This window comes from Antedon mediterranea, chromosome 3 (genome assembly GCF_964355755.1).
Source record: "Antedon mediterranea chromosome 3, ecAntMedi1.1, whole genome shotgun sequence".
Classification (NCBI taxonomy): Eukaryota; Metazoa; Echinodermata; class Crinoidea; order Comatulida; family Antedonidae; genus Antedon; species Antedon mediterranea.
In genome coordinates this window covers 19,337,857-19,361,885 of record NC_092672.1, presented here as the reverse complement: position 1 = coordinate 19,361,885, position 24,029 = coordinate 19,337,857, and the positions used below count along the sequence as shown (strand labels likewise).

The 24,029-nt window shown below is 34.3% G+C and overlaps 1 protein-coding gene across 1 annotated transcript in view; it reads right to left on the bottom strand.

Annotated features, from left to right (window-relative positions):
• Positions 1 to 9,312, bottom strand: part of LOC140045020 (uncharacterized) — a 164,110-nt gene extending 154,798 nt beyond the window's left edge. The window contains exon 1 of the mRNA XM_072089756.1: positions 9,136 to 9,312. The gene's annotated coding sequence lies outside the window, so the exon portion shown is untranslated. The remainder of the gene's footprint in view (positions 1 to 9,135) is intronic.
• Between the last annotated feature and the right edge of the window lie 14,717 nt (positions 9,313 to 24,029).

The window sequence follows — 24,029 nt, the reverse complement described above, 5'->3', positions numbered from 1 at the left end:
TTTATTAAGACAATTTTACATTTCGTAAATCTGCATGCATGATGAATAATGATCTTGAAACAGGTTTGACTATAAAACCAAATACAGTATAATGCAATTATAAAATAAAAAAAGATGGTAACAGTAATTTTCTTACTCTATGTAATTAGGTATTGAATAAATCCATTATTAAACAAGGCATTAGTAGTTAATAATCAGAGACAAGACAAAACCAAACCAACTGAATGTTTACAGGCAAAACCAAAGAAAATGATCATAATGAATTATTAATACAGTTGTGTACTATGAACTATTAATACAGTTAATGAAGTTGTGTTGTTGGTACCCATTGAAATAAATGATATACAGTATGCCAAAATGATTACTATACCTACAAACAACAAAGTAAAACTAAAACGTATACATTAAATAACCAGCTGCTGAATCAGCCAATAAGCATTTCGAAAAACAACTTTGGCTTTTACTATTAATAAATTAATTAATGCATTCCAGGGGCGGATCGAGGATTTTGTGAAAGGGGGAGGGGGCGCAACTGTAGAGAGTCCACACCAACTCAGCCCTACCTTGGTTGGGGTTGGGGATGAGTTGAGGTACTAGCCTACTATAGGGTGACATTTTCCCCAATTTCCGTCACAACAGGGCGCTTCGAGCAAGTTAGCGTTTGCACATGGTGGAAAAAGGTGCTTGTCCAGGGCCGTCGACAGGACCTATGGCGAAGCGAACTTAAAATGTTAAATGACGCCCTAGATGGCTGGAAATGGTACTCTCGCACATAAAATTCATGATAAATGGCACCTCTAATTTGCAGGAAAAGACACTCTCATATGTACAGTAGCATGCTACCAATGAGCAAAACAATCATACTTTACCCCTCCAATAAACACATGTGACTAATTGCAGGGCGATATAACATTTTGTTGCCGATTTCATTCACTCAGTATTTAGTTCATTGCGAACGTGCATCTAGGGGAAGCCCCGAAAAAAGCGCAAAATGTAATGCTTATTATAGCTCAATATTTATTTACATCAATTTGTTGAAGAAATTAAATATATAAATAGCCTCGGTATTGATACAGTTGGGTGGATGGCCTTGAAAAAAAATAGGTTGCTATAATGTATACTACAGTACACAGTTACCACAGTTAGTGTACTATATTATTATTAACATATCCTCTATGATGATGATATGTAGGTAACCAAGGCGTTCCATTTTTGACGTATATACACTTTTATTTATGCTTACTGACTGTCAGCTAAACAATAGGGGTGGTTGTATGGCGGTTGTATGGCGGTGTCCTTTGTAAGAATCGTTACGAATGAGATGCGGAGGGTGTGCCACTGCATTCTTACTTTGCTTGATAATAATAATAAATACACTAAGTCAGAAAACGACCTAACAAAAAATGATTCTGACGCTTAGGAGTTTTGGAAGGTATACAATCTATGACTTAATTCATGAAATTACAACATCGGTTTTAATATTGGTCAAAGACACTAGATCTGCAATTGTTGACGTTTTGTAAAAATAATGCATATATATAACTTTAAAAAGATTAAATGTGCATTTTAAGGTTAATTATGATAAAAGAGACAATTAATGCACTCCCTAATAGGAATTTGTGTGTGTTATAGGCCTATAGGCCAAAATTTAAAAGTGCAGTAAAAAATGTATAACATAAATATCCATTGATAGATAGATATAACTTTTATCATATTGTTTATCATAATATGTGCAATAAAAGGGGGACTGCCCCAACAAAAGAGAAAAACAAAATTAAGAAAATGAATTCAATCTCGGCATCTTTTACATAGAATCTGTTGCCGTTCAAAAAAATGTTTAATATGACAATTTTACATTTGACTCATACTTTTCTGTCCAATTTAATTGGCTTTGTAAATCTGTGATGCATGGTGACTGGATAAAAAAACAATAAAGCCTAGGGATTGCCCAGATTTTAGGCTCTGACATTCCTAATTAGGGGTGAAAGCACATGCCCCTCCCATACTCTTAACACCATCCCACAATTGTGTAATTTTTACATTTACAAAAATGGTTTGCACTCTGATCCAAATCAATTATTTCAGTGTTTATTTTCAAACCTACTCATTGCAGCCTTCCATACTACACTGTAAATTACAAATCAGATTTGTAAATAAATTAATCTGATAATAGTTAGGGTAGTATTTCTTGCTTTAATATGAACTACAGTGCAAACTGACAAATTATGGACTCAACTTGGACAAGAAATCTTGATAACTATACTGACTTTACCAATCAACTCAAAATTAAACCAATTTGTAGCACCAACTGCCTACCACTCCTTACAGTCTATTTTCATATTTAGTGTTCATTCACATAATATGCTTATTGACTTTAGCTATGATGTCACAACAACTTTTGCATGGTCTATGCACTTGTACAATTCACAATACTCTGTGGAATTTTCTTTAGAATTCTGTTATTAAATGTCCTTTGTATGAATCGTTACGAATGAGATGCGGAAGGTTCGCCACTGCATTCTTACTTAGCTTGATAATAATAAATACACTAAGTCAGAAAACGACCTAATAAAAAATGATTCCAACGCTTAGGAGTTTTGGAAGGTATACAATCTACGACTTAATTGAAGAAATTACAACTTCAGTTTTAATATTGGTTAAAGACACTAGATCTGCAATTGTTGCCGTTTTGTAAAAATAATATATAACTTTAAAAACATTAAATGTGCATTTTATGGTTAATTATGATAAAAGAGAAAATTAATGCACTCCCTAAGTAGCTCGCTTCGAAAGTTCTAGACGTTTGATCTAGCTTAATAGTTGGGCTTAGTTTTGCAGGCAAGACCAGGTATTTTAGCTGAAAAGTTACAGTTCTTTAATTTGTTTACCTTTTCATGTGACCGATCATCACCTCACAATATGAAATATCAATCCGCACGCGATGCATGTTGGGATGTAAAACAGGCCGCTAAAAATAGCTGCTATAGCAGTAACACTTAACCCTCAGACTTCAATAGCATATTAACAAATCAATAGCAACCATAACTGCTTTTCCAGCTATAGCAAAAATAGCTGCTATAGCAGTAACACTTAACCCTCAGACTTCAATAGCATATTAACAAATCAATAGCAACCACAACTGCTTTTCCAGCTATAGCAAAATAGCTGCTACAGCAGTGAAACACTTAACCCTTCAAATTCAATAGCATAATAGCAAATCAATAGCAACCATAACTGCTTTTCCAGCTATAGCAAAAATAGCTGCTATAGCAGTAACACTTAACCCTCAGACTTCATTAGCATAATAGCAAACCAATAGCAACCACAATAGCAGTAAACACTTAACCCTCGGACTTCAATAGCATAATAACAAATCAATAGCAACCATAACTGCTTTTCCAGCTATAGCAAAAATAGCTGCTATAGCAGTAACACTTAACCCTTGGACTTCAATAGCATAATAGCATATCATTAGCAATCACATCTGCTTTTTGAGCTATAGCAGAAATAGCTGCTATAGCAGTGAAACACTTAACCCTTCAAATTCAATAGCATAATATTAATAGCAAATCAATAGCAACCATAACTGCTTTTCCAGCTATAGCAAAAATAGCTGCTATAGCAGTAACACTTAACCCTCGGACTTCAATAGCATAATAACAAATCAATAGCAACCATAACTGCTTTTCCAGCTATAGCAAAAATAGCTGCTATAGCAGTCAGACTTAACCCTTAGACTTCAATAGCACAATAGCATATCATTAGCAATCACATCTGCTTTTCGAGCTATAGCAGAAATAGCTGCTATAGCAGTGAAACACTTAACCCTTCAAATTCAATAGCAAACTAGCTTATCAGTAGCAACCAAAACTGCTGTTGGGATTTAAAACAGGCCGCTAAAATTATTAGAATCAATTTTTTTTCCGCAATATGTCTATATAGTAATAGTATTTATTTTTACAAAAAACCTAGGTCTATATATACTGTCTTTAAGTTTATCAGATTTGTTTTTTCATTTTCAATAGACTGGTTTAAGATATTATTTTGTAGTTTAATACAGAGAGCCATTGCGGGGATCAAGGGCTAGTTTTGGTAGGCCTAATGATCTACTGGTAAATTTAAATTAGCCCACGTACATGGTTCAGGCTAATGCTGGAAAATTTTGGGAATTATGGAATCTATCCGGAAATTGCACTATTATTCCAAACATTTTACTAAGTACTGTTTTTATTCAGAGGATTCAAAGTTCGTGTCCAGGATGAACCAAGACACAACTGGTGCTAGCTAATAAACCTGGCTAGCAACGAGGGCGTATGTCCATACTTCGGTTTGGGTTTAGTTTTGCAATTAGTTTGTTATTTTATCATATAATTCATGTACATCTTGAAAGCATTATGTTCAAAATGTCTTTCTTTATCAATTTAAAACTATACCATTTTATCAAAGAATTAAACAAAACATCTTATAATTATTATTATTATTATATTGAATCTAAATTTATAATACTGAATGTTTTTTATATCGTTTTAGCTCTGTAATATAAATTTTCTCTGTATACTTGTTTATCATATTTAGATTTCAACACAATATCACAATATTTCCTATACTCTTATAACCTCAGGATGTGTACTACTGTATCACATAAATATCCAATGATAGATAGATATAACTTTCATCATTATTGTTTATCATAATACGTGCAATAAAAGTGGGCTGCCTCAACAAAAGAGAAAAAAAAAATTAAAGAAAAATTAAGAAAATGAATTAAATCTCGGCATCTTTTACAAAGAATCGGTTGCCGTTCAAAAATTGCCTAGAGACTGCCCAGATTTTAGGCTCTGACATTCCTTATTAGGGTTGAAAGCACATACCCCTCCCATAATCTTAACACCTTCCAACAATTGTTTGCACTCTGATCCAAATCCAGTATTTCAGTGTTTATTTTCAAACCTGCTCATTGCAGCCTTCTATACTACTGTACACTGTAAATTACAAATCATATTTGTAAATAAATTGATCTGATATTTTTTTATTTTTTTTTTATTTTTATAATATAATAATATGATAATAGTTAGGGTAGTATTTCTTGCTTTAATATGAACTACAATGCAAACTTATAAATTACAGACTCAACTTGAAATCTTGATAACTATACTGACTTTACCAATCAACTCAAAATTCAACCAATTTGTAGCACCAACTGCCTACCACTCCTTACAGTCTATTTTCATATTTAGTGTTAATTCACATAATATGCTTGTTGACTTTAACTATGATGTCACAACAACTTTTGCACGGTCTATGCACTTCTTTCTGTTGATGTACAATTCACAATACAATGTGGAATTTCCTTTAGAATTCCGTTATTAAATTTCTATAAAACCCCTAAAAAGTACTAGAGGGAAACAGTTTTTATTAGTAAATAATTGCTACTTTAGGCAAAAAAAATAAATAGTATTTTAATTTAATTACTACACATTTTAGGAAAATTCTCAGTATGGTAACTACAGGACTGAAAGTTAAGACAGAAAAAATAATAAAACATTTAACACATTATATCTAGTATACCAATTGATTTCTGTAGGTCTGTTGGTATACTAGATCTAACCTGTTACCTGTTTAAAAAACTGACAGACCAACAGGAATAAATTGGTATATATTAAGATCTAATGTGATAAATGTTTACAAGACTGACAGACCTACAGAAATCAATTGGTATATCAGATCTAACCTGTTACATGTTTAAAAGACTGACAGACCTACAGGAATCAATTGGTATATCAGATTTAACCTGTTATATGTTTAAAAGACTGACAGACCTACAGGAATCAATTGGTATATCAGATTTAACCTGTTATTATGTTTAAAAGACTGACAGACCTACAGGAATCAATTGGTATATCAGATTTAACCTGTTATATGTTTAAAAGACTGACAGACCTACAGGAATCAATTGGTATATCAGATTTAACCTGTTATATGTTTAAAAGACTGACAGACCTACAGAAATCAATTGGTATATCAGATCTAACCTGTTACATGTTTAAAAGACTGACAGACCTACAGGAATCAATTGGTATATCAGATCTACTAACCTTCTAAATGTCTAAAAGACTGACAGACCTACAGGAATCAATTGGTATATCAGATTTAACGTGTTATATGTTTAAAAGACTGACAGACCTACAGGAATCAATTGGTATATCAGATTTAACCTGTTATATGTTTAAAAGACTGACAGACCTACAGGAATCAATTGGTATATCAGATTTAACCTGTTATATGTTTAAAAGACTGACCGACCTACAGGAATCAATTGGTATATCAGATTTTACCTGTTAAATGTCTAAAAAACTAATTTAACAGACCTACAGAAATCAATTGGTATATCAGATCTAACCTGTTACATGTTTAAAAGACTGACAGACCTACAGGAATCAATTGGTATATCAGATTTAACCTGTTATATGTTTAAAAGACTGACAGACTGACAGACCTACAGGAATCAATTGGTATCAGATTTAACCTGTTATATGTTTAAAAGACTGACCGACCTACAGGAATCAATTGGTATATCAGATTTAACCTGTTACATGTTTAAAAGACTGAAAGACCTACAGGAATCAATTGTGACCCGATCTGTCAAAACCCTCTCTTTGTCGGCAATTCAAAATTCACGTAATCAGTCAAAATACGTCCAAATCGACTACCCTGGCAGATTACATGTTTTTGCATTTTCGAAATATTTCACTATCTAAGAATACGTCTACCTGATTTAAACTCCCGAAATTTAACTAAAATTATGAAAAAAGAGAGTTTTAAAAACATATATTTTCCTCAAGCCTAACAATTTATTCACGATCTACGCTAAAATTTTGCGTAAATTCAGTTGAAAGTTGCCGAGTTTTACGACATTTTGATCGCCAGTTCGCTGCACAATGTTGAAAGGTCACACATCAAAATAAAGCTCATCCATTTGACATTCCAAATATGGAAGTTTTAGGGCGGAGTTTAAAGAAGGAACCAATGAAAACTTTGATTTACTATGACATCATTTCAGAAAATTCGGTTCTTCGAAGTTTCTGGAACAGCGAACTGCGAGTGTTGCTATGGCGCATCATCGCAATAACAAACGTTATTGGTCAACGCGCTAGATGTTATACGCTCTACGCGCGGAAATAAAAAGTTGTTTACATTTTTGTGAGGTTATTTTTATTTTACACACAGCATGTCTTAAATTGGAATAAAAACGATTTTAATATTCAAAGTAAAGTGTTCTGCAATAGCTGTAGTGTGTATTTGTTTATTCCATAGTAAAATAGACAAGTCAAAAACAATTCACGTCATAAATTCAATTGTATTTTCTATATTTTTTTGGGCTAGTATGCCCTAGGCCTAATTTTACTATGGTTGTAGGCCTACTACTACTGGGCCTAGCTTTATATTATTGTCAATAGTTTTATTTATACATTTTATATATCCAATCGGCTCTTAATTATTTATTTAATTTATTGTCCATTCCTTTCATTATTAAATGTTTTTTTAAATCATTGGATTCAAGCCCAAACATCACAGCGAATCTTCCACGTTATAAAAAAAAACAAATGTAATCGTCAATACAGTGTAATGTTAGCTTGCAATTAGCTTTGACTCTGCAAGGCGCATAACTTGTCTAGACTAACGCTAGCCCCCGTGTCGATGCACCGCTGCCATACACGGCCTGATGAACACCCATCATCAGTAGGTCTTAACACAGGCGATGACGGCGAAAATCTGAATAGGCGCGCCTAGGCCTAGGCCTGCTTGGTTTTTTGCCGTTGATATCGTAAACACTTCCGAAACCAGTTAACATTAGCTTGGTAGTTATAATGCTGCTTTTCAATAGTGCAAAATAGTTAATTCGAGTGACTAAAGAGGTTAAAACGGCGTCTGAAATCAGTCAAATTGACCATAGTGTCCACGCTGCTGCTATATCGCACACACTTCCTGGTATGACGTCATTGTGCCTTAGACCAAAATAGCGCGTTGCTACGGAGCGAGTTTTCAGCGCGTATCAAAAAGAATTTCATTATTGCAAACTTCAAACGCGATTTTCTCGTAAACTAATTGAATGATTTGTAAGTTTTTAAAATGTAATAACTTTTTAAATATTTACTCAATTTTTATGAAATTAACACCACTACAAAGCTTATGATTAAAATAATCCAAATATATAAAAAAATAAAAAATGAATATTTCCGACAAAAGTAGGGTTTTGCCAGATCGGGTCACAATTGGTATATAAGATCTAATGCGTTACATGTTTAAAAGACTGACAGACCTACAGAAATCAATTGGTATATCAGATTTAACCTGTTACATGTTTAAAAGACTGAAAGACCTACAGGAATCAATTGGTATATAAGATCTAATGTGTTACATGTTTAAAAGACTGACAGACCTACAGAAATCAATTGGTATACCAGATCTAACCTGTTATATGTTTAAAAGACTGACAGACCTACAGGAATCAATTGGTATATAAGATCTAATGTGTTACATGTTTAAAAGACTGACAGACCTACAGAAATCAATTGGTATATCAGATTTAACCTGTTATATGTTTAAAAGACTGACAGACCTACAGAAATCAATTGGTATACTAGATCTAACCTGTGTTACATGTTTAAAAGACTGACAGACCTACAAAACAGACCAAGCAGCTTAAAAGATACAGTAGGCCACTCTTTACTTTGACTAAGACGTCTACAAAACTATCAGGCTATCACAAATGTTATGTTAAAGAAAATAGAGTTAAACTATATTAAAGTGTTCTCCTAAACCTACAAACTGGTGATCATTTTCTCTTTTAGGCTTTATGTTGTTTTTTTTTCTATACTGGCATTAACAACAGATGTTTCTATTAGCTAGCATTGTCTGAATTTAATAAAACTGTCAATCATGAACCCATTTAATTTTCTTCTCTTGTATCCAAACATTTCAATTCTCAACCAGCTTATTTCAGCTTCCTTCTACCTTAAAACTCTTAATAATCAAAATTATAAAATAATATAAATCAAATTTATAAAATTGATCTATAAAACTAGCAATATACTGTATTTCTTACTGTACTTCACATCTACATTGCAAACTTACATTATTATTGGCTAAACTGGAATAATCTGGTAATTCACAATAACTGGACTGACTTTCTATTTGTCTGAAATCAATCAATTCATAGCACCAACTGTCTACTCGACTTTAAAGTATTTTTATATTATAGTATTCACAATGAATAGTACCTGACCTGACACAAAAACGTGTCCACGGTCTGTGCACAAGTATTCTATTGAATTTCACTTTAGAATTCTATACAATTCATTTACAAAACTCGATTTGATTTTCTTTGGAATTGTAGTACAAAACACAAAAAGCTGTTAAGTGTAGTATATGGAATCTTAGGCCCTGTTCAGACCCATGGCGTTAGACCGTTTTAGCGTACAACGTTACTATCAAGGTCACGTTACAAACCGCAGAGAAAAAAACGAGGTGTTCAGACCCATAGCATACGATTATTGTTACAACGGAAGTACGTCATCCAGGTTGTTTCTAGTTGCATATTCATGTGCTCTTACCCACGTGTTTTCATCATTATTTCCACTGTATATAGGCCTAGATCTCAGCCCTACAATTATGACAAAATTTGCCATAAATAAAACATACCTCAGCATTTATTTAAGAAAAATATAGTAAAGCCGAATTTCTGTTTCTATTGTTTTTATTTTGTAGTAAAAAACATTTTCCCCAGGCTCTTGTGTTACGAAAATAAAGCAGGCCTCGTAATAATGATGAAGAAAAAAATGATTGTGATTAGTCTATCCAGTCCAGTCAAAGATATATATTCTTTGGTCCAGTCGGTTGAAAATAACCCTTAACTTGCTAATAAAAGGGACACAGCTCCCCTTGTTTGTTTACTGATCTTTTTTAGGAGTTAGGGGGTTTCAGCATTAAACTTGTCCAGTCTAGTCTGCCTTGTATGAATGAGTGACTTGATGTCCCACGCTAGTTTTTAGTTTGAATGAAATGCGTGAATGGCTCTAGGCCTAGCTAGGCCTAAAAGCGGATGGGATCGTAGTCCCTATGTTTAAATACAAGGTGCATGTATTTATGTCATTTGTTAGAAAATATAATGGTAATCAGTTGATAATAGTTTGTAGCCTTTGTAACAGTTGTATTTGTAGTGTAGTTAGGCTTTATTTATTCTGGCCTTTTTGTTATTGAAATCCATTACACACAGTGACGATACAAGATGTCAGCCTAGGTCAAACCTTGTTTCGCGTCATAACAGGAAACGTTCTGATTGGATACAACGTTGACTTACAGTAGCGTCGTACGCTAAAACGGTACTATCAACCGTTTTCCACTACAACGCTACAACCGTTGTACGACGCGTTGTACGCTAATCCCCAACTTTTCAGACACACATTCTTTTAGCGTCGTACGCTAAAACGGTCTAACGCCATGGGTCTGAACAGGGCCCTAATAGACATAATATCAATCTTAAAAACCTATGATGCAGGCAAATGCTAGATCAATAGAGGAGAGGGATACAGGGGCAATGGCCTCCCTTCTATAGCTCCATGTCTAGACCTATTAATTATTATGATTATTCTGAAAATTACTCTTATTCTGCAGTGTGTGTCTGATAGATGTGTATGTGTTACATCACAGTGAATATATTCATACTTTTACATTTCTAATTTACAATACTTCTGTAGTTTTCCATAATTAATTATGATAGAAGTTAGTAATTTATTATCTTATTAAAGATGTATTGTCCCTTTGACTAATTCTAAAAAAATAAAAAATAAAAGATTTCGAAAAAAGGTGTGTCATTTTGAAGTATCATAATAGTTATTAAATATCACCAACAATTTTGTGAAAAAAAAAAATTAACATTCAGTCAAAGTTTTCAATCAAAACATATCCCATAATGAAACGCGCTTGTTTGGCTACTCTGTATGCATAATCATAAAACTTCCTCGCGATCTGTGTGAAAATACCTTCTTAACCTTGACGAGTTGTAAACAATCCTAATTTAGCATATGCATAATGCGTACTAATGGTTTGAAATCTTTGTTTACTTTCGCTCGTGACGATTTTCCAGATGAAATGTAATCAAACTAATTTACCTGTTAATTACGTAAACTTGTTGTTTTTGGCTAAAATTTTTGACTTAAAGTGAATAACTTTAATATTACTTTGATATGGCCACTTTAAATTTAGAATATTTTGACCTTCATTTTTTTGTGTTTCAAGGACAATACATCTTTAAGTATATTATAAACAGTTATATTCTGTACTTTGCTTGATATAATCAATTAATACAGCAAGTTCAAAAATTCGCAAATTTAAAAAAAAGCTAAACGTTCATTGTTTGTTGCTTTTGTAAATTCTACAATAATAATAATAACCAAACATTTATATAGACCAATTTCAAAAAGATTATCAAAGGCCCATTCTATCATGAAATTTCTATCATAAATAAGTTTTATTTGATACTATATGAGATTGCATGAATTTTTTTAATCATAGCAATTGCATATAATAGGGTGTTGTAGTAATAATTTATTTTTATAATATTTCGAGATACAGTAACCATAAAATATGTTATTAAATGTTTAGAAAAAATATAAAAGTTGTTTAACCACATTCGGACAATAAGAGGGATCATATGACTTCATGGCACGTCCTTTAATGATGGTATGCAATATAGTGGACAATAGGTGCACCAATGTGTTCATGACAAGCACATCAAAGTTCAACTGCGTCAGATACATTTAACATCCTAACAATACATCCCAGATAGATGCACCAATGTGTTCATGACAAGCACATCAAAGTTCAACTGCGTCAGATACATTTAACATCCTAACAATACATCCCAGATAGATGCACCAATGTGTTCATGACAAGCACATCAAAGTTCAACTGCGTCAGATACATTTAACATCCTAACAATACATCCCCGATAGATGCACCAATGTGTTCATGACAAAGCACATCAAAGTTCAACTGCGTCAGATACATTTAACATCCTAACAATACATCCCAGATAGATGCACCAATGTGTTCATGACAAGCACATCAAAGTTCAACTGCGTCAGATACATTTAACATCCTAACAATACCAGGGGCGGATCCAGGATATTGAAATAGGGGTGGCGTAGCTTTGCGAGCGAAGCGAGCAAACATTGGCTGGGGGCGAGGGGGCCGCCAAGGGACCCCGGTGGGGGTCCAGGGGCCGAGGGCCCCTCCCCTGGAAATTTTGGCGTTCTAGCGCATTGTAAGTCGTTTAAAACGATTGACAAACATTTCATAATGTCATTTACCAAACACTCTAAAGCTCGCAAATCACGACATGTGGCACATGCAGCTGATACTTAAGGCTGGTTTCCTGTCGACGTAAGAACATCACTTTTGTTGCGACTACGTCGATTTGTCGTAAGAAATGCGGATTTTACAGGAAACCGATTACGATCGAAAATTTATAAAATCGACGTAACGTAAGAAAAATGGTAACGACAAACGATTTTACAGGAAACCGATGACCTAACAATTGTTGCGTTACGACGTTTTCTTCCGATTTTACAGGAAACCGGGATTTTTTATCTTACGCTTGAATGAACGCCCTTGCGTCACGTTTCTTACGTCTCTTACGAAAGTTGACTTGAAGTCAACTTTCGCAAGAGACGTAAGCGCAATCGTAACAAGCAACCAATGAGCGACAAGAGTTATGACGTAATGTGTATGACCTTACAGTGAAATATAGCCGGACAATAACATTTGTATGTATTTACCGTACTACCACAATTTTAGCCCACTTTACGATGTTGTACAATGTACATACTTTACAAATGCACAGTAGTTTCAATATAATATTGTTCTAATCAGGGAGTTTACAACTCATATCAAAATATAATACTCTTATTTATGGACGTGCAATAAACAATCCGCATTGAAACATTCGACATTCTTCTGTTCTATTTGTCGGTAGAAACGTCGCGAAAATGAACATTTGCAACAAGATAAGATATATATATAAGATATAGAAATGTTTGCTTGATTTTGTATAATTTATATTGTTTTGTCAATATAAATTATATTTTGGTATGCCTGGGCCCATAGGTAGGTCTAATAATAATAGGAATCCCGAAATGATTTGCCGTTTTTTAATTTTGAAAACTATTTAAGGCTAGGCTTACTAAGGCCAAAATAATTAATTCATATTTTGGTTCATACAATAGTGCATAGGCCTAGCCTATTAGCCTGGCTCCTTGGCTAGTTTGATTATATTTTGGTCAAATCCATTCCTATTAGTACAGTATTAATTAAGTATTATCACTAATACTAGGGCCTAGCCTATCTACTAAAAATAATATGTTGGTGTGCTGCACTGACACTGAGTAGCTACAGGTACAATAACAACATTCAACATTTCGCGCGAAAAATGATAAAACCCGCTCTAAAAAGAAACACCAATCATAGATGTTGTTTCAAATACGTCATAAATCCGACCGACGTAAGAAAAAAATTTCAACTTTCGTAACAACACTAAAATCGACGTAAGCATACGACGTGTGTTTCACAGCCAAAATTTCAACTTTCGGGAGCAGCATAACTACAGATGTTTCTCTGTGGCCCGACACGATCTTGACTAACGTCAACGACGTCAATTTTTTCTCAACTTTCGTAAGAGACGTAAGAAACGTATGAAACGCAAGAATCGTTGCAAAATTCGACTTCTTACGTCGACAGGAAACCAGCCTTTACCTAGAGTAGGCCTACCAAAAGCAAGCTAACAACTTGCCTGTACTTTACATCTACATTTTTACAACGCGACGATGTTTTTCAGCTTTTATAAACTTGTCCTAGCCTAGGCCGCCTGTATTATTTTCTTACACGCGCGCCGGATTGATCGCGGTGACGACTACTTCTTCGATCGCATGCAGCTAAAGGCTGGTTTCCTGTCGACGTAAGAACATCACTTTTGTTGCGACTACGTCGATTTGTCGTAAGAAATGCGGATTTTACAGGAAACCGATTACGATCGAAAATTTATAAAATCGACGCAACGTAAGAAAAATGGTAACGACAAACGATTTTACAGGAAACCGATGACCTAACAATTGTTGCGTTACGACGTTTTCTTCCGATTTTACAGGAAACCGGGATTTTTTATCTTACGCTTGAATGAACGCCCTTGCGTCACGTTTCTTACGTCTCTTACGAAAGTTGACTTGAAGTCAACTTTCGCAAGAGACGTAAGCGTAATCGTAACAAGCAACCAATGAGCGACAAGAGTTATGACGTAATGTGTATGTCCTTATAGTGAAATAAAGCCGGACAATAACATTTGTATGTATTTACTACTATAATTTTAGCCTAATCATGTTCTAATTAGGGAGTTTTAGGGTTGAGGGATGGGAAAGCGGATAGGTGCAAAGAGGAACAATTTTTAAATATATTCTTTATGCACTCAGTAACGAAATATTTTTTTCATGTTTTATAGGCCTATAAATAATATACCTCTAAATATATACAGTAAAACATTTGCGATTTAATACTTTGTTAAAATTGTCACTGTCATAATCGATTGAAATATAGTCACGATACACCACTACGACGTTTATATTTTTGGTAATTATTAATTAATACAAACGTTGAGAAGGAACTGTCAGTATAGTTTATTTGTATATAATAATGTGTTTATATATCTAACAGTAGAGCCTATCCACAATCTCAGTAATAAGTTTATTTGTATATATTTTTATATTACATCTAACAGTACGAACATTCACAGTAAGAAATGTTCGATTCAAATGAGGACCAAAAATAGGTAATTATAATAGGTATTTACAGTATTGTTCAAGTTTATTCTCAAAGGGCCCATATATTTACCTACCGTATGTGTTAAACCAAGGGCTCATAAATGTACCTACTTGTGTTAAACCAAACTCTGGCAGACTGAGAGATTGGGATGTTCCATTCATCGCAAATCAATACATTTGTATAATCATATATTAAATCAAAATAGTATTTTTTAAAGAAAATCGGCCTGTCTTCAACATTATGATGCTGTACTCTAGCTGTTCAACCGGTTTTCAGCTATTAAAAACAATTATCGTAGGAGGAGATAGGAAAATGCGAAGCCTCCTCGCATTTTTGTGGCGGGTATTTTTCCAGCTGGACATCCATTATTAGACAGTGTATACCACGATCGGAAAACACCCCTATTTGGGGCAAATCGTTGAACCTAAATTCGTTTTAATCGTCAATAACTAATTATCTAACTTAATTTAATTAGTAAACAGGGTTACATCAGGTGGTTAAAATCAGTACCGAAAGTACGAACCAACTTTATATACCATCGAGTAAAAATTCTAGAAGTAAAGCGCGATTTACCGAATTTTGCCCTTACGTAAATTTATATATAGATTATAGGCCTGTAAATAATGGGTATCTTACTGCGGTAGTACTATCTCATGCTCGATTAGATATGCTTATAGGCCAATAGGCCAATGCCTAGTCTAGGGTAGGTCTAATAATAATAGGAATCTCGAAATGATTTGCCTTTTTTTAATTTTGAAAACTATTTAAGGCTAGGCCTAGAGGGCCAGGATAATGAATTCATATTTTGATTCATACAAATAATACATAGGCCTACTAGCCTAGGCTAGTTTGATTATTTGGTCAAATCAATTCCTATTAGTACGGTACCGTACAGTATTCATTAAGTATTTTACTAATACTAGGGCCTAGCTTATCTACTTAAAATAACATGTTGGTGTGCTGCACTGACAGGTAGGCTATACAATAACAACATTCAACATTTTGCGCGAAAAATGATAAAACCCGCTCTAAAAAGAAACACCAATCAGAGATGTTGTTTCAAATACGTCATAAATCCGACCGACGTAAGAAAAAAATTTCAACTTTCGTAACAACACTAAAATCGACGTAAGCATACGACGTGTGTTTCACAGCCAAAATTTCAACTTTCGGGAGCAGCATAACTACAGATGTTTCTCTGCGGCCCGACACGATCTTGACTAACGTCAACGACGTCAATTTTTTCTCAACTTTCGTAAGAGACGTAAGAAACGTATGAAACGCAAGAATCGTTGCAAAATTCGACTTCTTACGTCGACAGGAAACCAGCCTTAAAGTAAAATGACGTCACGTTAAAGCGGGTCTTCACAGAGTCTCATATTAATGAAGCAAACTTGCTGATAGTGTTTTCCACCACCACGCAACACATGCGACGCGAGATTTATCGAAACTCCGAGCCATCGACTGACATCATGTTTTTGACAATTAAAATCACGGCATATTCAACGACCTGGTGGTTTAAAAATTAGCGGTCCGGCTCGATCATCATTACATTATATTTAGTGATTTGAAAAAAACAAAACACCTCTTTTGTCATCGCGATTTGTTTATGAGAATCATCGACGGGAAAGCAAATAAAACAACAAGGGTCATGAAATGCTGCAGCATTGTTAATATTTTAATAGTAATACGTTTTAATAAAATGTAGGCCTAACGGGATAATTTTCATAGGCACTTGACTATACAGTAGGGGCGGACGCAGGGGTGTTGCCCCAGTTGCCCGGGCAACACCTTTAATTTCATATTAAATATTTTTTTCTGCCACTAAATTAAAATTTAGATCCCATTTCATCATATATTTATATTAATCATTAACGTTATAGAAGTTCAGGGTTGGAAAACTAACGTTTTTGTTGTGTTTGTTGACCGTCTGTTTGGATTGCTTGTGTGCGTGAGAAGTGCCACTACACACTGTGATCGTGGTAAACCCCCGTCACACGGGTCGTTGATTTAGCCATAATCATTACATTTTGCCGGGGATTCCCCATCATTCGTAGTACCCTAGCCCCTATGTGTCTTCATTTCTCTACGTCCGTAATAGTTGGGCGAATTTCCGTAAAAATTACGAACGTTCCGAACTTTGAAATAGTGTTTTATAATATTGCTTCTTTCTGCAAATTTCGATCATATTTTCTTTTCTGGAGTGTCCGTGGTTGTACAGTTTATATAGTGGATAAATGAAAATGAATTCTGGAAATTGTATGTCACGTGATAACAAAAAAAAAGACTACTGTATAGCACTACAGTATGATATAATGATGAATGAAACTCCACGCACTAATGCATTATGGGAAGGTCCAAATGAATCTGCAATTAGTATTACAAGTAACATTTTAAACACAACACGCGCGCGTCAACAAACTACAAACACGATTCAAACGGAATTGCCTTCAAATTACTGCGTGTCAATTGCATACAAGTAATTCCGGTATCTTAAAGCCTGTTTTCCTGTCGACGTTTTTCGACGCTATCGTTAACAATAATCGACGATCTTCTACGTAAACATTGAAATGTTAACGATTTACAGAAAAAGGTACTCGGTATCGTTATCATTTCAACTTGATCGTTTTCAAACGATCGTCGTTGAACTGTTAACGATCAACGACGACGGACGATAGCGTCGAATAATAACGTCGACAGGAAACAGGCTTAATTAAGGCAACTTCCGTCTTATCGCTATTGTGTTGCTGTATATATGAAAAATGTTTTATAGGTAGTACCGTGTTTTGTAATTTCTTACCTTTACGTAAATCAGGAGGCAAGTGAGTTAGTACTCGTATTGACTGCCCTCTCTCTTGGATGTGTTAATGTGTTTGTCATATGATTGTTTGAAACTATTTTATAGTAGCCTGTCTATAACATGTTGTTGTTATAGTGCGTTCATCTTTATGATTCTTGTGTCAAAAAAAAGTGTCTCTTGTTTTGGTATTGTGCCTGGATTGTGATAGTGTTTGTAAGTGTGTGTGTTTTAATTAACTCAATGATTGGCACCAAATAATACAATTTCTTCAAAAGGTCTATAACAGGTAAGGTATTGGTAATATATACATTTAAATCGAGAATCCTGTGTGTTTTTCTAAAATAGTATCTGTGTAATTTTGAGTGAATAAATATAGACTTCAGTAATATCCTATTGTCTACAGTACAGAAAGACCTGCACTAACTGAGGAACAGCTTTTGTAACGTCACGGCCAAAGTCAATAGCGGCATGTGATCGTGATATTAAAGTTGACCTCAAAGAGAGGTGCGCAGTTGTTGCTACGAAATGAATATTGAAATATTGAAATGAATGTATAGTTCTTTGCAAGAACCGGATCTTGATAGGCTTAAAGTAGTTACAGAGTTTTGTTGTTAGCTTAATTGTTAAAATTGGTAAAAGAAGTAATGCTGGCGCCAACGAATTTAACGACCTCCACAACCAAAATATTTCTTTGTAACAAAATCTATTTTAAATGGAACTCTACAAAATTAATCCTCCGCTTCATCAGAGCATGAATACCTAATAACCAGACAAGAACGTATCTTTGTTACGTTTTACTATCAATTCATTTTCATATCACGCAATCCATTTTCAACAATATAGTAGTAATAATACAATTTTAATTGAATAGCGAGGGATTAGTTACAGTGTTGAATTTGAATAAACCATTGGTAATTTACTAATTTACGGGGACTTCCCCGTGACGTTATCCTATATTGTTAGTCGCGTATGTTATAGGCTACAATCCTCTGTTTGCTAGCGCTATAAGTGACATTTCCGGCGAACTAGAGGTGCAATTTATCATGAATTTTACGTGCGAGAGTACCATTTGCGGTCATCTAGGGGGTGTCTTTTAACAATTTGCTTCGCCTGTGGCTCAAATACTCAGTGTCTACACAGCCTTATAGACTCTTTGGGCAACTCTCTTAAAATAGTCCTGCGACCGCCCCTGAGTCCTAGCCTTTGTTTTTATTGTACTTAATAAAGGGGCGCGTAGTATAGTAGCACTGACCATGTGGCTTCATCAACTCTACTGATCGACGGAGGTACCGCTACTCTACAATACGGGAGTGACGATCACAAAGGATGCCGACCTGCTTAGTGGAACGCGACCAAGCTCACCACGTGGCTTTTATCATCTTGCTCCTTTTACACTTAAGGCTGGTTTCCTGTCGACGTAAGAACATCACTTTTGTTGCGACTACGTCGATTTGTCGTAAGAAATGCGATTTTACAGGAAACCGATTACGATCGAAAATTTACAAAATTGACGCAACGTAAGAAAAATGGTAACGACAAACGATTTTACAGGAAACCGATGACCTAACAATTGTTGCGTTACGACGTTTTCTTCCGATTTTACAGGAAACCGGGATTTTTTATCTTACGCTTGAATGACCGCCCTTGCGTCACGTTGAAGTCAACTTTCGCAAGAGACGTAAGCGCAATCGTAACAAGCAACCAATGAGCGACAAGACTTATGACGTAATGTGTATATCCTTATAGTGAAATAAAGCCGGACAATAACATTTGTATGTATTTACTACAGTACTAAAATTTTAGCCCACTTTAAGATGTTGCACATACTTTACAAATGCACAGTAGTTTCAATATAGGCCTAATAATGTTCTAATCAGGGAGTTTACAACTCATATCAAAATCTAATACTCTTATTTATGGACGTGCAATAAACAATCAGCATCGGTAGAAACGTCACGAAAATGAACATTTGCAACAAGATAAGATATAGGAAGCCCCTTTGTAAGCAATATAATATTATTATGTAACTTTAAAAAAAAATTGTTTGCTTGATTTTGTATAATTTATATTGTTTTGTTAAATTTATTCTTATTATAGGCCTGTAAATAATGGATATCTTACTGCGGTAGTACTATCTCATGCTCGATTAGAGTATGCCTGGGCCCATAGGCCAAGGCCTAGCCTAGGGCCTAGGTAGGTCTAATAATAATAGGAATCCCGAAATGATTTGCCTTTTTTTTAATTTTGAAAACTATTTAAGGCTAGGCCTAAAGGGCCAGGAAAATTCATTCATATTTTGATTCATACAATAATACATAGGCCTACTAGCCTAGGCTCCTTATAGGCTAGTTTGATTAGATTTTGGTCAAATCAATTCCTATTAGTACATTATTAATTAAGTATTATTACTAATAGGCCTACTAGGGCCTAGCCTATCTACTAAAAATAATATGTTGGTGTGCTGCACTGACACTGATGCTGAGTTGCACTGACACTGATGCTGAGTAGCTACAGGTACAAATACAATAACATCATTCAACATTTCGCGCGAAAAATGATAAAACCCGCTCTAAAAAGAAACACCAATCAGAGATGTTGTTTCAAATACGTCATAAATCTGACCGACGTAAGAAAAAAATTTCAACTTTCGTAACAACACTAAAATCGACGTAAGCATACGACGTGTGTTTCACAGCTAAAATTTCAACTTTCGGGAGCAGCATAACTACAGATGTTTTTCTGCGGCCCGACACGATCGATCTTGACTAACGTCAACGACGTCAATTTTTTCTCAACTTTCGTAAGAGACGTCTCTTACGAAATTTGAGAAAAAATTGACGTCGTTGACGTTAGTCAAGATCGTGTCGGGCCGCAGAAAAACATCTGTAGTTATGCTGCTCCCGAAAGTTGAAATTTTAGCTGTGAAACACACGTCGTATGCTTACGTCGATTTTAGTGTTGTTACGAAAGTTGAAATTTTTTTCTTACGTCGGTCAGATTTATGACGTATTTGAAACAACATCTCTGATTGGTGTTTCTTTTTAGAGCGGGTTTTATCATTTTTCGCGCGAAATGTTGAATGATGTTATTGTACCTGTAGCTACTCAGCATCAGTGTCAGTGCAACTCAGCATCAGTGTCAGTGCAGCACACCAACATATCATTTTTAGTAGATAGGCTAGGCCCTAGTATAGTATTAGTAATAATACTTAATTAATACTGTACTAATAGGAATTGATTTGACCAAAATCTAATCAAACTAGCCTATAGGAGCCTAGGCTAGTAGGCCTAAGTATTATTGTATGAATCAAAATATGAATGAATTATCCTGGCCCTTTAGGCCTAGCCTTAAACAGTTTTCAAAATTAAAAAAAGGCAAATCATTTCGGGATTCCTATTATTATTAGACCTACCTAGGCCCTAGGCTAGGCCTTGGCCTATGGGCCCAGGCATACTCTAATCGAGCATGAGATAGTACTACCGCAGTAAGATACCCATTATTTACAGGCCTATAATAAGAATAAATTTAACAAAACAATATAAATTATACAAAATCAAGCAAACAATTTTTTTTGAAAGTTACATAATATTATATTGTTTACAAAGGGGCTTTCTATATCTTATCTTGTTGCAAATGTTCATTTTCGTGACGTTTCTACCGATGCTGATTGTTTATTGCACGTCCATAAATAAGAGTATTAGATTTTGATATGAGTTGTAAACTCCCTGATTAGAACATTATTAGGCCTATTATTGACACTACTGTGCATTTGTAAAGTATGTACAACATCGTAAAGTGGGCTAAAATTATAGTAGTAAAATACATACAAATGTTATTGTCCGGCTTTATTTCACTATAAGGACATACACATTACGTCATAACTCTTGTCGCTCATTGGTTGCTTGTTCGATTGCGCTTACGTCTCTTGCGAAAGTTGACTTCAAGTCAACTTTCGTAAGAGACGTAAGAAACGTGACACAAGGGCGTTCATTCAAGCGTAAGATCAAAAATCCCGGTTTCCTGTAAAATCGGGAGAAAACGTCGTAACGCAACAATTGTTAGGTCATCGGTTTCCTGTAAAATCGTTTGTCGTTACCATTTTTCTTACGTTGCGTCGATTTTGTAAATTTTCGATCGTAATCGGTTTCCTGTAAAATCCGCATTTCTTACGACAAATCGACGTAGTCGCAACAAAAGTGATGTTCTTACGTCGACAGGAAACCAGCCTTATTTTGTATTTGGCGACGTCCATACACCGAATACACCTACCTTTGATCATAACCAAGCTAGGCTAATATACGCTAGGCCATATGAGGCCTAGCCGTCCTGTTTTGTTTACACTCCATCGCGGTCGAAGATCGCTTCACACACGACGCTACATTCACAAGTCGCCAAAACGGAAAACCACTATTTGGTATCGGCTGCCATAAACAAGCTTATTAAATTTCTTTGGTACATTTCTATTTAACGAACATTGTATACTTGCTTTTCTGCTTGATAAATTCTTGTTAAATTGATGTTTAAAATAAGATATTCTACGATAAATTACACGAACTATAAGCTTAATTTTCCGGCACTCTACACCAAAGATACTATAGCGCCACGAAGTGGCGCAAGATAGGGAACTCCTATCTCTTATACACTGCGCATGAGTGAAATTCCATGGGCAGCCATTCCGGCAAGCAAGTTACGCGATCACATACCCCGGAAGTGTATAATAAACCATTGAACCACATCCACGTGTGACGTGTTATTGTTTGTTCGGGAAGTTTTCTCGTGTTGTATTGGGCAGGGAGTTGTTGTATTGGGTAAATTGTAGTGGTAAGTTTTTAGAATATATATTTTTTTGTTAGTAAACATTAACAAAATTATTAAATTGTTGTTTAAATTTAGTTCAGGCAGGCGTTTCTGCGCAATCCGATCTAGGGCCTAGTACTAGTAGTAGTAGGCCTGGGCATATTTAATGCCGAATACTAGGCCTAGTTTAGTTAGTATGATTAATAAAAAAAAGTCTGGGAGGATGAATGATATTGATTGGCGTCTTGATGATAGATGGATCAAACAAGGCTTGGATGGATGGAAGATTAAGAAAAAAACTGAAGCTGTTCGGGAATTAGGAATTTTTAATAAAAATGTACAAGACAATATAGCGTTTTATTAATAATAATAATAACATTAACAGAAATAATTAAATGTAATGAAATCAAAAATCGTGAGGATGTTGTTATTGTTGTTAATTTGTCGTTGTCTTGCTTTACATGTTTGTTTGTCTTGTTTCTGTTTGTTTAAACTCCAATATGATTACAATTTCTTAACTGGCTACCCGTCACAAGTTTTTTTGGAGGGAAACCTCCAAATGTTATTACTTTCTGGGTGTTGCCTCTTAATTATGTATATTTAAATTGTTATTTTGTTTACTTTGAAATGATAAGAAATAAATGTTATTATGAATGAATGAATTGTTTGTTTTTTTTATTTAATAAATTTAAATTATAAATTTGATCCTCATATTTATTTTGTTCTTCATCTTTATTTGAAAAATATTTAGTTAATTAATGTAAACATTTTTGAATACTTACAATTATTAATAAATAGTATATTGACTTTTGTTTTGAATTTAAAAATGTATAGTATTTTAAAATACTATAATAAGTAATCAAATGATTATGTAACAGTTCGAAAAGTGACCTAATAATTTAATGATATATTTTTCCCTATTTCAGAAAGATATAAGTCTGTCATCATACTGTAAAATTGAGAAGATAGATGATTGAGTGCAAAGTGGTATTTTACACAAGAATTAAATACAAAGGCCAGAACTGATGGACAATTATATTTCAATAGTAATAATAGTTTATATTTTTGATTCTTGAAAAGGAGCAGTATCCTATGGGATTACAAATAAAATCACTATTTTCACACACCTCATACTTTTAAGTGAAAGGAAATAACCAGAATTCAGTTATTATCAGTACTGTTGTTTAGGCCTATTGGCTTCTTTTGTAATACAAGAAATCAAAATAATAGAATTTTCCTTGTATTTAAGAAGGCTAAAACCATACATTCGTAATTTATTTATTGAGTGTATTTAATTATTCCATCATTATTTATTAATATTGTATAAAGTGAGATTTTTCAGTATTTTTATTGCATTTTAATCCTGTCTGTAATATTGAAAGTTGAGCTAATAAAAGTGGGTTGAAAAGAACAAATTATGATTATGAATTTTTAAAATTAATATTTAATACTTTTACTTTTTTGAAATTAAAAAAATGTAACAATTGTTTTTGTATCTAGTAATGTTTGTACAGTATACTACAGTTGTGGCAGATCGTAGTAAAATTCCCCTTGCAATGAA